The 20,966-nt window shown below is 40.3% G+C and overlaps 1 long non-coding RNA gene across 1 annotated transcript in view; it reads left to right on the top strand.

Moving 5' to 3' along the window:
• LOC311529208 overlaps positions 1–20,966 on the top strand; it is a 68,181-nt gene that overhangs the window by 10,402 nt on the left and 36,813 nt on the right. Inside the window, exons 2-3 of the long non-coding RNA XR_014713791.1 lie at positions 8,734–8,826; positions 17,290–17,450. This is a non-coding gene — a long non-coding RNA (uncharacterized lncRNA). The remainder of the gene's footprint in view (positions 1–8,733; positions 8,827–17,289; positions 17,451–20,966) is intronic.

The following is a 20,966-nucleotide window of genomic DNA, read 5'->3' as shown; positions in this document are numbered from 1 at the left end:
TATTGGTTATTCAGCAGTTTAAAAGCATCCCCAAACTTTTAAGAAGAATTGAAATGAAACTGTAATTAAAGTGCAATTCTTCTAGGCACCTCTTTTTTCGTAGTCCTTTAGGTTCCTGTTTAGGACGGATCTCGCTATATTTATTCCTCTCTATATTGGAGTGTGAAAATTATTGGTAATCTTGTATATTTTTGAAAAAAAAAAACACCATGTTCCATCAAACACTGACTACAGCAGCTTTTTATTAAAGGAAACATTCTACAAATTCCCCAGCAGCGAGCTCATTAACATAAATGATGGAAATCTCACCTCACATTCCAAGTCAGCATATTTTTCTAACATGCCAAGCAGATTTTCTCTCTCTCTCTAACAACGATGGAGGAATTCATTCCATAGAGTAGTCAAAATGCTCCCCTCTGCTCCTGCCAATATAGTAGAACCTCAGAGTTACGAACTGACCAGTCAACCACACACCTCATTCAGAACCAGACGTACACAATCAGGTAGCATCAGAGACAAAAAAAGGCAAATCCAGTATCGTACTGTGTTAAACATCTATTACTTAAAAAAGGGGAAAGTTTTTTTTAAAAAATATTTGACAAGGTAAGGAAACTTTCTGCACTGGTTTCATTTAAGTTAAGATGGTTAAAAGCAACATTTTTCTTCTTCCTAGTAAAGTTTCAAAGCTGTATTAAGTTAATGTTCAGTTGTAAGCTTTTGAAAGAACAACCATAAGGTTTTGTTCAGAGTTACGAACAACTTCCATTCCTGAGGTGTTCGTAACTCTGAGGTTCTACTGTAGAGAGGAGCACAGGGCAGCAGACCTCGGGCTGGGAAGAGAAGGCTCTGACTCTGTGGCATGCTTCTCTTACCTGCTAACTTTGTGGAAGTCTTCCACGAACATCAGCATCTGTGAAGGGAGTGGACATGTGGAGTGTGATGCAGAGCGTGTTTGAAGGGGCAGCTGTAATTGATCTGGACATTGTCAGGGCGGGGGGGAGGTAGCTTTAAATAAAAGGATAGGCAACTACCGACCACTCCCCCCCACCCCCATGATATGGCAGCATTATCTATTGTATATATTTGAACTGGGTTATTTAATCCATTCAGATAAAGTGTTAATATTGCTCAGTACGCGACTATGCCTCACTATGCTGGGGCCATGCAAACTGTCAAGTCACATTACAGTCCCAGTGCTGACTAGTGAACAAAAGCCTCAGGAAATGTCACCCTCCCCAGCAGCAGCAGAGAGAACATTAAGGGCCTGATCCTGTTCCTACTGAAGACAATGGCAAAACTCCCATTGCGTTTATTGGTAGAGGAACAAGCCCTAAGGGTACGTGTACACTTTGAACTGGGTATGAATCCCAGCTCAAGGAGGCATGTTTGAGCTAGCTCTGATTGAGTTAGTGCACTAAAAATAGAGTGTAGCTACTGCTGCAGGCTGTCCCAAGTACATGCCTGGCATCACTGATTCCCACATGCTGCTGTACCTACCCTCTGTGTTTAGCATGCTCGCTTGATGAAAACTAGCATGTCTCCCCTTGATCTGGGAATTGCACCCCCAAGTCCAAATGTAGACATACCCTGAGGTAGTGGGAGCCTAGTGTACTAGTTCTAAAAGCCTGATGAGTTAAACTGCTAGGGAACGACTAGGCTAAGCCATTATATTTGTAAGCCATTTTGAGATAAATTGTGCACTAAGATATTGCATAAAATAAACTTCTATTTGAATCTGTTCTATTCTATTTACTTGTGCTCCATTCTTATATATTGTGATATCCTGCTCTTGTCACTGTATATTAACATAACACTAATTAATAAGGACAAAAACTTAGATTGGAAGAACCGAGACCATGTGGCATTCACTTTGTGTTTAGCTTTATCAGCATCGCACTAGCTGTTACCAGCATGACACAACTTGGATTATTTTCCTTTTAGCATCATAGGGGATGGTATTTCTCACATTTGAAACAAAGACGACTCCTACAAATTATGTTTGGACTTGATTTGTACATGACAAACTTCTAAAGGTTAAGCACATTTAGTATTTTACAAAATGATCTACAGCCCTAAAATAGAGCCTGGTCCGTCAGTCCTTACTCAGGCAAAATACCTCGATTCCAGAGGGGAAAGAAGGGGCCGCTCACATTGACACTCCTCCAGCACTCCTGTTGGCATTATGCAGAGTGCTTCCTCACTACGCCTGTAAGAGATGCCACCAGGGTGAGGTGACTCTGCACTGACCCCTAATGCTGGCAATGGCTTAAAGCTGCAAACCAGCTCATTGTAGTGATAGTGTAGCCCAGCTTGATTGTCATGCACATTGTGTAAAGAGTTGTCACTTTGGATGGGCTATCACCAGCAGGAGAGTGAATTTGTGTGGGGGGGTGGAGGGTGAGAAAACCTGGATTTGTGCTGGAAATCACTTTAGATAAGCTATTACCAGCAGGACAGTGGGGTGGGAATAGGTATTGTTTCATATTCTCTGTGTATATATAAAGCCTGCTGCAGTTTCCACGATATGCATCTGAGGAAGTGAGCTGTAGCTCACGAAAGCTCATGCTCTAATAAATTGGTTAGTCTCTAAGGTGCCACAAGTCCTCCTTTTCTTTTTGTAGTGATAGTGTAATAGTAAAGATTCTTGCTACAGACTAAAGATCCTTTCTAATGGAATTGTATGAGTACTCCCCATTATTAGAAACTGCTAATGAATGTGAACATTTAGACTCTGTACATCCGAGAAACAAACTCTCTTTGTGCCCTACTTGAACATTAAAACACAAAGATAGTGTTTTGAGGGAAATCTTCCGTTTGTTGTTTATCCTCACTTTCAAGTGCAACATGCCTCGGTAGAAACATTAAATGCAAGTAAAATATCCTAATCTTCTTTATGCCAGAAAGAGACCATAATATTTTAACCTCATGAGAGAAAAAGTTTAAATATCATCATTTTATATTAAAACATGAAACTTAATTGCTTTATTATGTGATTATTGCATCCAACTCAGGGTGAAGCAACACATTTTTTTCCTCCACACACAATTCAAATCTTACAATGAGCTAGATGGGCATAGGCAAAACTCCCACTCAGATATTTTGAGTTTTGGTGGCAAATTGTATCAGCGCCAAAGTTCATCAAAGTCAATGGCATTTTTTTTTCTATCAACTTCAGCAGGCTTTGAATCTAACTTGTAGTCTGCCGAATTGGGCCCTTTGTCAAACTACCGCAGGCTTATCTCCAGATTATTTTGAAAAAGAACTGGTGTTGCCTCCTTTGGAACCTGAATTTATAGCTTTGTGTTTCTTAAGGCTCACTGTGTATAGGAAAACACCTATATGTAGTAATAAGAACACTAACCCTCATTTTGGAGCATGGGGGAAAGAATATTTAACAACATTATAAACCTCCCAGATATTACAGTTAATACCCCAACATTGAAAAGAAAAATAGGGGGACAAATCTATGCTACAGGGTAGCTGAGAGAAGATGACAGTCTGCAACTGTCCCAAGGACTAGGGCTAATTGTTTTAAAAATTGTGGCTGCATGTGAACTTAAGATACTGTATTTTCTTAGGTTTCAGAGTAACAGCCGTGTTAGTCTGTATTCGCAAAAAGAAAAGGAGTACTTGTGGCACCTTAGAGACTAACCAATTTATTTGAGCATGAGTGAGCTGTAGCTCACGAAAGCTCATGCTCAAATAAATTGGTTAGTCTCTAAGGTGCCACAAGTACTCCTTTTCTTTTTGTATTTTCTTATGATTGTATGGCCTGGTTTTCACATGAAGGTGTCTTTGCACTATTCAGTGTCAAAGGGTCTTGAAGTGGGTATAAGTTATACTGATACCAGAGAAGTGTAAAGGGGCCTTTGTGTATATAGGAATCGAACCCTACATGTGCTGTACCTATGGTTTTGCCAATCCCGTGCTCTAAAGGAGGGTTGGGGGTGGGAAATGGCAGGTTGGGGCCTTCACAAAATATCACAGTTGTTTAGCTGTTCCTATAAATATATTCAACATTGGATTGTGCAGTTATTGCCTCCAGCAATTTGCGGCAGAATGCTGTTTCAAATACTTACTCAAGGAATGTAATACTTTTATAACACTGTTCATCTGAGGATCTCTAAGATAGAAAACTGGGTATTGTCATTCCTGTTTTACAGATGGGGGCTGAGACTGAGTAGGTCAATGACTTGTCCAGTGAGTCAGTTGCAACACTAGAAACAGATCATACATTTCCTGACTCCCTCTCCATTATAACCACAAGAGAATACTGTTTTCTGTCATTAGTTTCCTCTAACTCCATAATCCACAAATTCATAATAAGGAATTAGAATTATGTTTGGTTCTGCTTCTACCCATAGGTCAAAGGGCTCACTTTCTACATATTGTCATTTATACGAAACTTTACTAAATATAGCGCCTGACCCAAAACAACAACAAAATCTGTAAATGATATATTGATATCTGTATAGCTTAAATTATCTATACCAGGGGGTTCTCAAACTTCATCACACCACGACCCCTTCTAACAATAAAAATTACTACACAACACCAGGAGGGGGACCAAAGCTTGAGCCTGCCCAAGCTTCACCACCCCTGGTGGGGGGACACAGGCCAAAGCCTGAGCTCCATCATCCCAGGCAGAGGGACCAAAGCTGAAGCCCAAGGGATTCAGCCCCAGAAGAGGCCTGTAACCTGAGCCCCACCACCCAGGGCTGAAGCCAATGGAATTCGGATTCAGGCTTGGGTGGTGGGGCTTGGACTTCAGCTTCACCCCCAGGCCTCAGCAAGTCTAACGCTAGCCCTGGCAACCCCATTAAAATAGGGTTGCGACCCATTTGGGGTCCTGACCCACAGTTTGAGAACTGCTGATCTATACACTGTGCATTATACTTCTCAGACTTGGGTTTTGTTGATATGATATCTCATGATCTAATTGTACCAGTGTTCAGTGTGTCTGGAAGTAACAGGGATGCTACATAATATGGCAGTAGCCCAAGAAATTACATAAAATAGATGCTGGTTCTGTGGGGTGGGATGGGTTAAGCCTTTGCACTGCTAACAGGTTCTTTTAAAAATTATAACGGTGGATTATGCATCACTTGTGAGGAGATTTGGGCTGGATATTTATAGCAAAGATCATTTGAGGATCAAAAAGAGTGGGTTAGGGAAATATTGCCCTGTTGTGAGGCACTCGGCAATCTCACCTATGTTTTAAATAAAGCACTCTTTGCTAGCAGCATTTAGCCAGGTTTAGGGAATACAAACATTTATGTAAATTCTGGGATTTTAAAAAAAGTTTTGTACTTACTTTTGAATGAGTGAGTGTTCCTTTGTTATTCAAGTCATCAGGGATTTCTTTGTTGTTCAGATTGCAGGGAATATTTGCCAGTAGAGAATTGTAACAGTGTTCCGTGACACTACAGAATCCTACTTCTGTTCCCATAATACGATATTGTTTCTTGCTACTAGATGGCCTCTGCAAACGTGAAATGCCAGACTATGAAAATGATCTAGTAGTTCACAAGTGCACTTTTCTTCCATGGAAATCTACATTGGTGCCAAACCCATCCCCATTACAGAATGCATCATCCGTACGTACTAGCTTTTATTTACAAATTGAGAACAAAGTGTTGCAGTCGTCCGTTGTACAAGGAAATGGACACTGCCAGTCTGTTTGGGGCTCAATATGTATCTTTATTAAAGGATGGAAATCTTAAGATGCAAGCCAATTGGTGGTCTTGAATACTGAATATGTGTTTCACACGTTCAAAGGTATGACTTAATCATTGTGCTGAATTTGTAGACTTCCAGGTTAGGCAGCAATGTGGTCTTGTGTCTCTCTAATTCTTCCATTGACATGTTAGATTAACTTGGGCAAGTCACTGAGATACTCTGTGCCTTTGTTTTCCAACTTCAAAGTGGGGATACATTTTGCTTACTCACCTATATGAATCATTTGGAGTTCTGTGGATGAATTTCTAAGTTCTATTCACTGTTGTTGTTACTTTACTTTAATAAAATTATTCCAAGCAAGCATCGCTTTGGAGCGAGTCAAGTAAGTCTTGATTAAAATAGTAAAGCCGATCATGAACAAACTACCACATTTGATGTTCATTAATATGTTGAAACGTTACTTATGGGAGACTTCTTTTAGATCAGGTAACCTGCTAAAGATATGTTCTAAACAAATCCAAGAGTCCTCAGAGGCTCCTCTCACATTAGGCTTGCACGTTGCATAAACAGTGGCATGAGTCGTGGCCCCAAATCACAAAGGGAAATTCTTTATATATAAAGCATTTAAATGTCTTAATAAACACACACTCACATAACGCATACCACTGTGTTCACATTTAGCTCTTCCCTACCCCAATTTTCTCCCCCACACTTTACTGGTTTGAATTATACGTGACTTCTCGAAAATGAAAATTATCCACATATTACTGTAATTGAATCAAAGTGCTCTGTTTCCGGGGGGAAAAAAGTATTCTTTATTTTCTGGCAGGCTCACTGCTAATGAGCTGCTCGCTCCACCTCACTGCTAACAAGCTGCTCAGAGCCTTAGCCAAAGCCCAAGCTCTAACATGCGATTTTTGTTAGGCAGGGGAACACCTCTCTCTCTCTCTCTTTCTCTCTCGGTATGCCCACTCCTGTAGCTTGATCTCGGCCTCTCTGAGCATGCCTAAAACCTGATTACCTGTCAAACTCTGCAGCAAGTAGGCTAGAGGGAAGCCGCCAGTAGGAGCAGCACAGCACCCACACATTAGACAGGGGCACAGGGAAACATAGGATGAACTTGAGAGAGAGATTGCATGTTTTATTTGCTAGGGTATGAACTAGCTAAGCGACTGACCTGGCTTAAGTGCCTAACTGCAGGGGAGGGCCTGCAGCTGAGGATCACAAGCAGAGGTAGGCACCTGTCCCGGTCCCATCAGCCAGGTGCACTACTTTAATCACCTAAGCTCCTCTACTATCTCCACCTCTCTTCTTGGCATTCACTCTTGACTCGCTGAGGCAGTTTCTCCACTCAGCTAGCCAGCTTCTGAAAATCCCTTTCTTAGGTGCTTAGCTATCCCCGTGCACTCTACAGCATGGAGCCGCCTAACTCAGGGCTGAAAATTCTACTAGGTGGTGGGCTGACCAGCTTTTCTCAACAAAGCAACACCTAAATCCCTTTAAAAATCTGGCCCTATCATGCAGGTTCAGTCCCTAAATGAGAGGGCATTTTGCCTGAATAGGGAGAACAAAATCTGGCTCATTCTGATTTGTACCTAACCAAAGAAACGCAAATTGCTCTTAAATAACTATGTAATTTGCACTCTGAAGTTTCTTACTATGTTTGTTCTGAATTTGTTGTTTCCAGCATGCTTTAGTGTGCAGTAGAAAAATGTAGAGATAATAATAATTCTGCTGCTTTTACATGATATCCCTCAGAGCAACTTGCGTGTTTCACTTAATTAGCGATAATCGCATGTAAATCAAAGTGTAAATTAGGTCTCTTACTGGATCATAATCTACAGCTTTAACACCTTGTAAATGATACACTTATTTATGTTATGCTTCAATATCTACTTCTGGATCCTTCTAATTACTCTTTGGAGCTGTTAATTTGGCACAACATGCAAAAAAAGGATCAAATCTATACTCCACAATGTGATGGAAATACCATGTGTCAAGTTCTTATAAATTGAGAAGATGAACTAAAGCTACAGTTTTGTTGTTGTTAGAGCAGATGCTTTTGAAATGTTTGACTGTTTTTCCAAGGAGGCACTAAATCTTTTAAATTTTGTCTTTTGTTTAAAGTTTTTTTTAATAGCTTTAAAAATGTAGGTTATGTAAGTGTATAAACTAATGATAATGTCATGTGACACTTAGTAGCAAGGGAAATGTTATTGACACCACCATAATGGACCTCATTTTCATCTATATTATTTTGGGAAGTTGTATGAGCTGTGTTATGCAGGTGATCAGACTAAATGATTACCTTATTCCCTTTTGTCCTTAATCTATTAATCAAGTAGAGCTCCATAAACTAGTGCTGATGTCAGGTTTGTTTTAAGGTTTATCTGAGCGAGTGCATTGAAAGTTGAAATTATCTGTATAGGTTATATCAACTGGATACAATTATTTATGATCTGAGTTGTAACTATTAAGGCCCCAATCTTGCAATAAAATCCATATAGACAGATTCTTGCGCCTGTGAGGAGCCCCATGGACTTCAGTGGGACTCCACAGGGATGCAAGTGTCTGCCCATGTGGATTGGATTGCAGGATCAGGACCTGGAGTATGGGAATTTCATCATTGACATTAATGGCAGCTGAATTAGGCCCTAAGAAATTAGACCAAGGTAATAAAACTGTTTTTTGTGTGGCATTTCTGATTTTGGAGCTATTTTGTTGCAAACATTTGGCCCATTCCTCACCCTCCAGTCTACTAGCAGAGGGCTGTAAAAGCAGGAAAACTAGAACAGAGTGCATGGCAGGGCAGAACAGCCACTCATGCAGTTTCCTCTGCTCCCTATCCCCCTCTCTGCACACTTAAAATCCATAGAGCACTTCTCCAGCAACTCCAGGTAAATGGGGATCTGCAGATTTGGATGCTGTTGTAGAAACCACTCTGACTCTTCTCCCGCCACCCCACCCCCCCCCGACCTGTTGGATTTTTCACTAGAAAACGTTTTTAAACTTCTCCCCATAAGCACCCATGTCTTCCATTCTTTCTCTTGACAGGTATCGTACAGCCATGGAGGATTCTACCATCAATCTGGTTCCTAAAGGAGTCAGGCTTCTGTGGGAAAAGAGAGGACCTTGCAACAAGCATGGGTGATTCCTGAGTTCATGCATTTGGCCCTTGTTTTCTATGGAGTTTGCAGGCTTAGCTTCTACTGCACATGGTAGACTATTCCACATCATCTCTCTGCTCTAGTGGGAGTAAACTCCATGAGCAGAACCTCAGAGTTTCCAGCTGTATTATTCACCTCATGTGGACTGTCCCACCCATCTGTGCCTATTCCCATAATACCTCCCTTAAAAATAAGCTAAGTCTTTCTACTCCAATTGAAAAACACTTATATTCTCTCCGCCATTTCTTTGTGAGCTGTGCTGTAGCAACTTTCCTTTTCCCTAGTGCTGATTTTAGGACATATTGATACCCAACATATTCAGTTTTGTCTTTGGGAGGTTGCCCATCTTTCCAGGGAAGTCCTGAATTTGTGAGTGGGAGATAAAGATGGTGATTGCAGCGGCTTCAAGTGATGTTCTGTGTTAACACAACTTCACATTGCACACTGCTGGTGGCAGACATCTATGATGCTGCAATTCATTTTGAATGCAAGGATTTAGTATGGATTTCATATTACATTTTAATTATATAAAGGAAAGTTATTCCTCTCTGACACTTTGTGATATAAAATATAACCATATGAAACTAAAGCATTCAGTTTAATGTGTTCTCAAGGCATGAAACAAAATTCATCGATTCCTTTCATGAATTACTGAAAGGCTTTATTTTGAAATCATACTTGTATTCTTTGTGTGGGTATCATCCTACCCTGTCATCTCATATCTGCTGCTACATATTCCCCCGATTTGATTCCCTTGTGAATGCACACAATCCCGTGTAGTTCAAATAACTGGCCCTTCTTGGACTCAGTTTTATTAAAAACACACAAGTATAAGCACTTGCCCTCGTTGGGCAGGCGTGGGGGTTCACATCTGCCCTTTGGAGCGGAGTCCTTTCTCTCTCCCTTTGAAGGGTCTCACAGCCCCCTCTGGGCTCTACAATCAGCTTTCTGCTTGGCTCAAATAGTCTCTTATCCCTTGATGCAGGCTTCTCTGAAGGCCTTCTCCTAGGGTTTTCAGTGGAGCCACCTACAGGCTCCATAGCCAGGCAGAGGGCTGATGGATTACAATGGAAAGACCCACACTAAGACTTCACCAATTACCAGACTAGCCACCTGACCTACATAGAGAGCTCTTCCTCCTCCCAGTTCATTCCCTGACTCTGGCTCTCTTCTGTGCCTCAAAGGCAGGAAGCCTAAGTTATAACTGGTTTCCCTATAGGTCACATGATTCTCCCAGACACATGGCCTGAGACTACAACTCCCAGTTTTAGAGGGCCCACAACACACAGTGGGCTGAGCCCACATGCCCAAAGACAATTTCTCTGTTACAATGGGCTTTATATTGCAAAGGACAGCACATATCGGGCAGTTATCATCCCTGGTTCACATAATATGGTTTTTGGCCTATATTAACTTGTTTTGATTTCTGGCTATATACATTATCTCTTGACATCAGTTATGTTTGTTTCTGATGAGTCACTCCACCAGCTCACAGTTGCAAAGCCGGACAAAGCAGGACAAACGTACTGTGCAGCTATATCAGGGAGTTTCTCCACTGTTATATGTACATTTTATTACCAAATCCTGCAGCAACATTTACAATTTTAATGTTGCCTACCCTTGATCTTTTGTTGTGATATCTGGTGTTTTTCTTAAAGCTCCACTCTCTTGGAGTCAGGTGACTATGAAGTCTCACCTTTCATTTTAAAAACTAGTAAGTTTCTAGCCCTCGTAGTTAGAGGAAAATCTTGAAGAGTCACTCTAATATGGTTCAAAAATCCAAAGACAAATAAAAAGAACCTACCCCCAAAATTTTAAATAAACCTCATGATTTTAATCCTATTCATGATTTTTTAGGGGCCTGACTCATGAGGTTTGAATGCTTGGGTTTGCAATATTAGCACTTCAGGAGCGAGAAAGTCTAAACGTTTACCAAAAAACCAGCAATTTCCAACACTCACCAACTAAACTGTAAGGCAGGGGGTGGACAGTTTGCTATTAGACAGCTATGTTCAAAAAGATAAATGATCAGCGATTTCTCAGAAAACAAACATTCTGCCATCTGTTAGAGACAAGCATTCCCTCGCCAGTGTCCATATATTGTGCTGCCTGTATTCCATCACCCCCTGGTAATATTTCCATGGCAGGTGGGCAGAAAGGCCAATGCCTGAAGCGTTACAATGTGATAGCAAATGAAGAGAATAGCCTCGGGATAGGTACAACCTATGGTTTGGCTTCCCCTGCTGAAGCGAAACCTTTTTATACAAATAGCAAACGATGACAGTAAAAAAGAATAATCAATCTTTCCATTGCTCTAGCTTGTTCAATGTTCGTGAGTTCAATCAATAAATCTGCAAAGTCTCTCATTGTAATGTCCATTTTGCTAAGCCTGTCCAATAGGGAAGTCTACTTAGATTTTCAGCAGCCCAGAATGTAGAAGCAATAGGCTGAAAATATTCAGCCTTGTTTTTGCATATGAAATGTTTGTATTTCTCCCTGTGAGTTTTAACGGGGTAAATGACTTTTTCAATATGTCAGGTTTTTAGTGCCTGGGATGGTAATGCGTATGCTGCGTAATCACTGGCACCTGTGGTAGAATCTTTCGAGGTCACCAGTGAATTGACTGAAGAGCTTTGTAAAGCTTTTAGTGAAGTCATGCAGATATAGAACCACTTAAATGTCTACAAATTGTCCACAAGTTTGTAGGTGGGGATGGCCCAGCAGAATGTATTGTATTTCTATAAGCATTGCTTTCACAAGCTGCCTCTACAAACGTTATGCAAAAGTGAAAAGCCATCCTGTTTGCCCTTCCTGTTGCCAGCGTAACATACCTGGGTAAAGGGATTGTGGCTGGAAGAAAAGGGCATGGCCAGAATGCCCGTGCTAATCCGTTTTTTGGTGGCTTTTTTTCCAGTCTCTCTCATGCGTTTGCAGCTTGGAAGAATAGAACAAACAAAGGTGGGCTGCTTTAATTTAACAGCTCAGAGCAAAGTGCAGCACCAGGATCAGGAAGTGCAGTGATGAGCTGGAAGCCGTGTGTGTGTGTGCACCCGTGCGTGTGCACACACCCTGGTTTAGTTGTGTCCCAGGATCTAGTGTATGAGATACAGAAAAGGATGCCAAACCTGACTCACAATGAGCTGGGGTTTTTTTCTCCCCCCCCCACCCCCGAACTTTCTTCACATAGTCTTACAAGGTTAGGAGGAGGAGCTTCCCCAGATGTGTTTTCTGGACTGAATTATGGTTGTTTTTTCTTAACCTTTCAAAGGAGAGAACCTTTTTACTGAAAGACAGACAATCAGCCCCTGTCACAATGACATGTGGGTAGGGCCAGGAGTGCCCTGGGTCTAAAATAGGCTGGGCAACTGAACAGGCTTCTTCCTTGGAAATATTTGTATCTACAGAGTTAAATACTGAAAGTAGCTAAAAACAGAATATGCTCTAAGGGCCAAACACGGCTGCCCTTCCAAAGATTTAAAAAAAAAAAAAGCAGCATAAATTGAACACTTCTCCAGATCTCTGCATGTTACCAGATTGTGCTCTTTGATTTTCTCAGATGTGTGGAAGGGGTTAGCGCATCCCCTGATTCAGAAAGGCATTTAAAACACATCCTTAAGGCTTCAGTGGAATTTAGGCACATGCCTAAAACAGTGTTTTGCTGAACTGGGGCCCCTAGTCCTTTAAGAATTTATTGTTCCTAGAGAGTGCCTTGTCCTGAGGCTTCAGAACACAAAGCTGAGACATAGTACTTGTCATTAGCATGTTTAATTGTCAGTCAGGAATATAATCTAGACCTCTTGACATCAGTCCTATGTTTTAACCACAATACCTGATAATTGTCTGTTAGAATCTAGTCTCCAAAATCAAAAGGTGTGAGCAAAGGCAGGTCAGACAAGGCAGAAGAAATATATTTCAGGAACAATCCTCTCCCTCAAGGAGATGAATTAAATCACCAGGGACACCATTTAAAAATGGAATAGTTGCCAAGTCTCTGTCTAAGAAATAAGGACACTGCAAAGCCTGTTAAATTAATGGAATGACTCCTGTGGATCAAGTCCTACTGCAGAATTACAGATGTTACTATGTGGTAGTTCTGGGTAAATGTTAACATTTTATTGGTGATCAATTTAATACTGCAAATAGTTTCCTTATTTAGCTTCTGTAATCTTGTTCCTTTGTCCTGTCTTCCAAAGATCTGAATGCAGTCTAGTTTTCTAACCACCTTGTCATGTAATCTTCCCATCTGGAAGTTCTCTCTTATGAAATATTGCTATGATGAAGCTAGTGGAATGGATTCCACCTCCTCCTTTGAGAGCCTATCATCAGCTGGACTTCCACAAATAGATTCAGATTATATTTTTTATTTTTTTTTTTTACACCAGTGCGTGCCCAAAAGCTCAAGACACTGTATATAATAAAAAAACCACACCAGTCCTTGCCTTAAAGAGATTAGTCTGGATGACATAAATTATACTAATTTCTGAACCTGTTTATTTCAAATTTTGCTTTATAGATTAGAATATCGCTTCCATGCATTAGAAACATCCTCGCTATCCCCTAGTCGGGCCTGATGCTATGGCCATTGAAATCTATGGCAAGCCACATACCGACTTTAATGGTGCAGAATTAGACTCAGGAGGTGCTGTTTGAAGTCACTTTGTTCTACCTGGACAGAATCATTTAAATATTTTTCCTTGTATACTGTTTTTAAGAGGCAGACACTTATTTAGCACATAACAGTAGTCAAAGGCATTAGGAGAAACCCCCACAAACCCCTGATGGTTGCAGAGCTAAGAACCTCACCCCCCCCCGATGAAATCAATAGATTATTAAAGCTACTTCAAGGCTTCCACTGCTATCATATCAAAGTTTTATTATCAAATATGAAAAAATCATTACCGCAATATCAAAACATTCATAACAACAATATTAAAAACCACACACACTCTTCCTGAGGCATATTATCTAAGAATCCACAAGGAAAAAAAATAATTGCTGCAAGAATGGCAGTTAGCCAGTTCAATCACTCATGATCCCTGGTTTCGATAAATGTATAACAGTCAACATATTTCAGTGCCACAGTTTCAGATAGGAGAGCTTCAAAAGAACTGTAAAAAGAAGTGCTTGAGCAAACTAAAGTAAAATCAAACCCAAAAATATATAAAAAGAGATTGAGAAATTCTCAAAAGAGCTATTACCAGCTGATCTGCATGTGGCTTCAGGCCTTCTGAAACCTAGTATAATCAGCTATATTCAGAGCCTGCCTTAGAAGAGAACTTGTAAGCCAAAACATGGTACCAAATCATATAATGTGAAGCCTATTCCTGCCTTCTGCTGCAGGGGTTCAATTCCCATTGACTTCAACTTTCACTATATTTAACTTCCCACAAAAGCAAGAGCCCCCAGTTAACAGTGCTCATCCACTCTGCCATCCATGGGAGTAATGCATAAGGAAATCAAAATACAGTGAATTGTGTTTGCATTTGAGACCAAACTATACATCTTCCATACATCTGTGTGTGTTATACCTTGGAATGTAGCCATTTTTAAAACCTTGTGATAGTGGTTACGGTTGACAGTGGCCCAGTATTTTGGGGATCATTCCTCTTCTACTCCAGTAACCTGAAAACAATGTTCAAAAGAATCATTTCCAGTCCTGTCTCTGAGACTGACTTGCTCTGTTTTTCATGTTAATTAAATAAAGCAAATGCTTTTAGACTTGAACCAGACTGCTAAGGTTTGGCCATAGGCTTGTTACCTGACTCATTTTGTTGGGTTTCAGTAGTACATTTAAGGATTTTCATAAGAACCACTGAAATGGTCTTGGTTAGTATGCATGGTGAATCATAGAAATAAATCAGGTTTCAGAGTAGCAGCCGTGTTAGTCTGTATCTGCAAAAAGAAAAGGAGTAGTTGTGGCACCTTAGAGACTAACAAATTTGAGCATAAGCTTTTGTGAGCTACAGCTCACTTCATCAGATGCATCCGATGAAGTGAACTGTAGCTCACGAAAGCTTCTGCTCAAATAAATTTTAGTCTCTAAGGTGCCACAAGTCCTCCTGTTCTTTTTGAGAAATAAGTCAGTAACAGACTAGTCTCACTCTTCACTGTGTCAGGATTACTAAATACCATCCTACCTTATTTTTGAATATGCTTATTAATTTATCCCCCCTCTTGAAAGGCTGAAGAAGCAGACAGCCCTTATGGAATTCCAAGATGACCCAGATTCGGGTGCTCTCAGACCCCGGCAACTAAGGCAAGAGTTTCAAATTCAAGGGTCTGACGTTGAAAACACTTGTCTCAAGCCCCATGTGATTAAACCAGAGTGCTGTCAAATTGAGCCCCTCAGGTGAACACACTCTCCATGGTACCACAGGAGGAGAGCAGTGATCTCTCATGTGGCCAGCTCCCAAATCAGTGAGGACCTTGTAAAGATGAAAACCAACAACTTAAATTTGCAATCAGAAATGAACTGGCAGCCAGTGTAGATCTCAGAGCACAGGTGTAAAATCCTCTCTGTAGGTCCTTCTTCTGCTATATACAGACAGTCTGAAGTCACCCTCTGGCCCTTCAGGTGATTATATACTTCCAGACAATAACTAGCAAAAAAGTTATTACAAGTGACTCTGTGGCAATCTCATAGCAGCCTGTGGGCATGGTGCAGGGTCAGCCTACTGCTAGGTGTTTATTTTGGTTGACATTTTCCTTTGTCAAGATTCTGTTCCCTGTTATTCAGTATGTACTGCCCTGCACATCTCCTACCTATTTAACACAGTCTTTCGATAAAAGCGGGTATTTTCCCACATCAGTAAATGTTCTGGTGCGAAGCGGTGTACTGGCCTCAGAGAGAACCATCCTTGCCATCGAGCTCGCTACTTCACTGAGTGCGAAAGGCGGCAGCTTTTTGTCTAGCAACAAAATAATAATTTTTCATGTGAGCACCGAAGTCTTGAAGTGCACAGAATCTTTTTGAATACACCTGTAAGTGGCCCTGAAGAGAAACGAACAACAGAACCAAGGAATTAGGTTTTTATTTTCTCCCTGGTTAGTTATTTCAAGAAAAAGAGGTCTAGTTTTACATAAAAAGGTATAGATTTTCCCTGACACGTTCATTCTGAAGACTACACTTGACCTTCAACTATGTCCTTTATTAGGAGGATTATACCTAAACACTCCTTCATTTTATTGCTAATAAAGGCAGATGCAATGTGTTTTCTATCTGATCCCTAGCATTGGGATTATCCCAAGAGTGGCATTTATGTTCTTGTAGCTCTTTGGTATAAATAAATATCAAAGTAGGAAGACCAATCTGTACTCCACTAGGAATAATAAACTAAAATGTGGCATCCATTTTGCTTGGGGTGTTTAAATGTGTTTTTATGATTGTAGAGGTGTACGGCTTTTCCATACAGCTGTCATGAATTCCAGGCCATTTAAAAAAAATTAATTCCAAGCATTTAAAAAGGGAGTCTGCCTTTCAAAATGATGATGTGTATTAAAAATAGTTTTCATTCTGGTATGACACGATTCTCCAAAGATAAATCTCACTTTCTCAAAAACTGAACAAATCTCTCTCCCTTGCTGCAAAAAACCAACCACCAAGCACAACAGAACAAAACAAAACACCTGCCCTCAAAACCTCTACAACTAATTAAACTATTCTCTTACAGGCTGGGCAGGAATAAAAGGGCATGAGAGATTATTTTGTTTAATATGTGGGAGATGCTCAGATAATATGGTGAAGGGGGGCCAGAGAAGTACCTGGATGAATGGCTGGACAGACAGGTAATATGCCTTAACATACCATAATAGAATTGAATTATTCTGATCATAAGTATATAGTAAAGATGAGAGGTAAAGGGGGGGAAAATAGTGTTTGTCTTTTTTGCTTCGTTGTGGTGTACGAAGGAGACCTGAACATGTTTGTGTGAGTGCATTCATTTCTGCTTATTTCTTACATTAAGAGTCAGGCCTTGTTTACCCTATTTTACCCTGAAAAACTCGACCAAAACAGAACTAATAGGATTTGACCTCACAAGTACTGCACCAAGAAAAGTGAAAATATGAGCAGTTGAGAAATGAAAATAGTTTGTCAGACAGTTTTTAAATGCTTGGCTTTTTTTTTTTTTTGGTTAACCCTTATTAAATTTAAATGTCTAAAACTGGTAGGAGAAAAAAAAATTGTTAAATCACTTCACTCTCTCAATTAGAAACAGAGAAAAAGCCAATTCCAGCTCTCTTTACCTTCAAGAAAACATGCAGCAAAATCAGGAAAACCCAGATTTATATTCCTAAAGCTTAAAAAAAAAACCACCACAGAAATATGAGGGATTAAATAATGGGGCTTCATTGTCAGTTAACTTTCTAAATTGAGGCTAGTAATACTGATGCTTATTGTCCATAACATTTGAATGGAAAGAAAATGAACTCTTGTATTTATCAGGCAGTTGTGTTGCAGTGGGTGACCTGGGGTGAGCCGACTGAGTTGATGAAAATTGGCACTGAAGTGAATACAGCTATGAAAATTTACCCCATCTGAGGATTGCTGGAAGAAATGGCTGGGGGCTATCCATGCTCTACCACTGATTCACTGCATGATCTGAAGTAAGTAACTTCTGTCTCAATGTACCCAAATAAAAATCCCTACATATTTACAGTACCAGTTCCTCAGTATTCCTAGTATTTACAAAGGCTCCTTCCTGCAAAGAGCTGTGGATTCCAAATGAGCGGAGACACCTTTGCAGCCACACCATCTCACTGAAAAGGTCTGTCAACTCATTTGGATTTCCTGGATCAAGCAGGACCTAAGGCTTGTCTGTATATGGGACATTACAGACAAATTTTCAGAGCTGCTGAGGGGTGAGTTCATTAGTGGGTGCTCAGCATGTTCTGAAAATCAGACTGATGGTGTCTCCAATTAGCACACAAAAATTAACAAACCGCAGATCTGTGGCCACTTTTGACAATGTTGGCCTTCCTATTTTCTGTTGCAAAGCACATGTGAAAAGGAAGATGGTCAGCTGTACTGCTATAGCTGTTAGATCTAGATTGCTCTATGACATGAGTGTTTTCATGAGAATTTGCCAGATCTCTCTCTAATTAACAAGTGAAAATCTAGCTAGCATTACAATGTATGTTACATTTAATCAATTTGTTATTTGTATTCGTTATGTATAGTCTCCATTTTTAAGTCATGAAAAATTGAAAGGCAAAAATTATAAGAAGGAAGAGCATCATGGATAACAAATGATATAAGAAGAGCATAAGCTCTATTAATTGGTCAACTGTGCTTGTCAGTATGTTTAAAGTGATTAAGGCAGACGATTAGATAAAACAATTCTGTGTCTTTGAAGTAAAGCAGAATAATATCTGGGCAATCACTGGCTTGGTATCCTGGCTAGGACTAACAAACGCATCTACACATGAACTGTGTTAATATATGCTTTAAAAAACTTTTTAGCTACAGCTATTACTTAAAGTCAATGTAACTTTGAGTGAAATGTGTTATTTGCAGTGCCTGGTAGCCTCACCAAACTATAAATAAGTATGTCAGCATCTCTATTATAGCCCCCAATTGCCAGGGGCCCCTAACTCAGCTCTTCTACATTTGAATAGCCTCAAAGGCGGCAAACAAATCTGTAGAAAGAACGAGGCGTACTTGTGGCACCTTAGAGACTAACACATTTGAGCATAAGCTTTCGTGGGCCAAAGCCCACTTCATCAGATGCATGCAGTGGAACTCCCTCCCTCACACACACACAATGAAAAAATGGGGGTTGCCATACCAACTCTTAACGAGACCAATCGCTTAAGGTGGGCTATTATCAGCAGGAGAAAAAAACAAATTTTTGTAGTGATAATCAGAGTTGGTATGGCAACCCCCATTTTTTCATGTTCTGTGTGGATAGAAGATAGATGGATAGATCTTCCTACTGTATTTTCCACTGCATGAATCTGATGAAGTGGGCTTTAGCCCACGAAAGCTTATGCTCAAATAAATTTGTTAGTCTAAGGTGCCACAAGTACTCCTCATTCTTTCTGCTGATACAGACTAACACGGTTACCACTCGGAAACAAATTAGTGGCTCAGATGTCTATTTCTGTATAGAAAAAAGGGAGAACAAATTATTTAAACTGTTTTTAAACAAGGGAATATCAGAATAACAAAGTTTTAGCAATTTCATCGGCGTGTTCTTCTGAAACATAGCTAAATGTAAGTATTAATTAAAAGTAATAAAATTTGTAAGAGACTGCAAAAGAAGAAGGAAGAAAGGAGGAAAATCTGGTGCCTTTTAGTATCTTGGGAAAAAAAAACAGTTTTGGAGCAGCCACACTCTCTTCATAACAAAAATATGTACTGAACATGTCTACCAGCTATTTTTACAAGTGTTTAAATTAATATCAGAACCTAATATTTTGCATATTTATATATATTTGCCTGGATTTCCGAGTTGCAATGTGTCAACCATTTCAAGCTGCACAAAATTAAGCCTGTGCAGATATGCATTCTCTCCACACCAATAGCTATCGATTAGTTAATCAAAGTCAGTATAACTTCATTTAGTTTCTTGGTGGCCATGTGGCGAGGGGTTGGCCAAATTCTAAGTTAAATGGTATAATTTTAAAATGTAATGGGCGTATTTTAAGAGGCAATGAACACCCACAGCTCTCATGGACTTTTCATGGTGTTTTGGCTGGTCAGCATTTTGAAAACTCAAGTCCTAAAATGTTAGGAGTAAGGGATTGTTGCTCAGACTAGCCAGTGCATGACTTTTGGTCAGTCACTTAGGGTGTGAATGGCCTAAATTTTCAAGAGTCACTAGTAATTTAGATGCCTCCATTTTTGATGCCCAACTTGAGTTACCCAAAGAACCTGATTTTCATGAGCTGGGTTCTCTGCACTTTCATGAAATCATCTGTAAGGTGTCTCAGGTTGGACACCCTAAATCTGAGGCACCCAAAATTGTTGCTTTTGAAAATGTAGGCCACTGAATTCAATGGGCTTTAGATCAGATCCTTAGCCTCTTTGTGCTTTAGTTTACCCAAATAGTGGAATGATTATAATAATATGTAGACACTTCAGAGGTCTATTGTGAAATTTAGTGTTTGAAAAGGTGCTTTGGGATCCTCAGATTAAACATGATATATAAATGCAATTATTTTCCCACTTTTTATAAGCAAGATCACAAAATTAAACTGTAATGTACAGACAATTGTACAACAGGCAGGAAACCATATCATACAAAAATCCATTGCCATCTAGGATTTCATGGTTGTGCCCCTTCTGCAAAGTAGCACTCCACAGCAGCAGTGGGGTTAGAACCCAGGTAAGTCATTGGAAGACTGAAAATATTCTCATAAAGGGAAAGTATCCACGCCTACTGCAGAAATTCTCAAAGCAGGAGCCATTCATATCACCAGACCATGGCCACATAGAATGCTGCTGACTAAGGGGTTGCTAGAATGGGTCACGGAGCAGCCTGCAAAACCACAGGGAAGCTTGGTTGAAGCATAGGATGTGCTTGAATAGGTGTCTGCTCAGCAGATTGCTGTGAGCCTGCAATGGGCTGTCCTTCAGCTGATTTGGTGCTACGAGCCTCCACACTGAGGAGCAGAGGCAGGAAGCAAAGCTAGAAGAATGGGAAACATTGAGGACTCCTCTCCTCCATGGAGCAACAGGTTCACCATGATAGTCCTGAGGGAGGGGCACCAGAGCTGGAAGACTTACACATGCACAGAGGCCTGAGGGCAAATGACAACCCACTTCCTGTCCACATATTGGGTGGTATAATGGCCTCTTCCTTCTAAAAAATGGGGATTAAAAAACAGATCCATTGGCTGTGGGCTCTGATACTGGCCAGACCTCTGGAAAATGGGACAAGAGGAAGGATAGAGAAGCTCCCCAAGACACAAAAATGGAGAAAACACCACAGAAAGACAGCCAGTCCCCTTTCTTTTGCTGATCAAGCTCAATATAACTTTGGAGACGACATTGTTCACAGCAGCCCCTGTTTAAGGGTACAGGGTAAATCCATTGACCATATCCCCTCTTAGGAAATATCAGAAAAATAACAGCCCTCACTGTGGTGCACAAATCAGTGTTGACATTTTGGAAGAGGT

The sequence above is a fragment of the Lepidochelys olivacea genome (genome assembly GCF_965140295.1).
Source record: "Lepidochelys olivacea isolate rLepOli2 genome assembly, chromosome: 12".
NCBI lineage: Eukaryota > Metazoa > Chordata > Testudines > Cheloniidae > Lepidochelys > Lepidochelys olivacea.
This window is presented reverse-complemented; position numbering and strand designations above follow the sequence as displayed.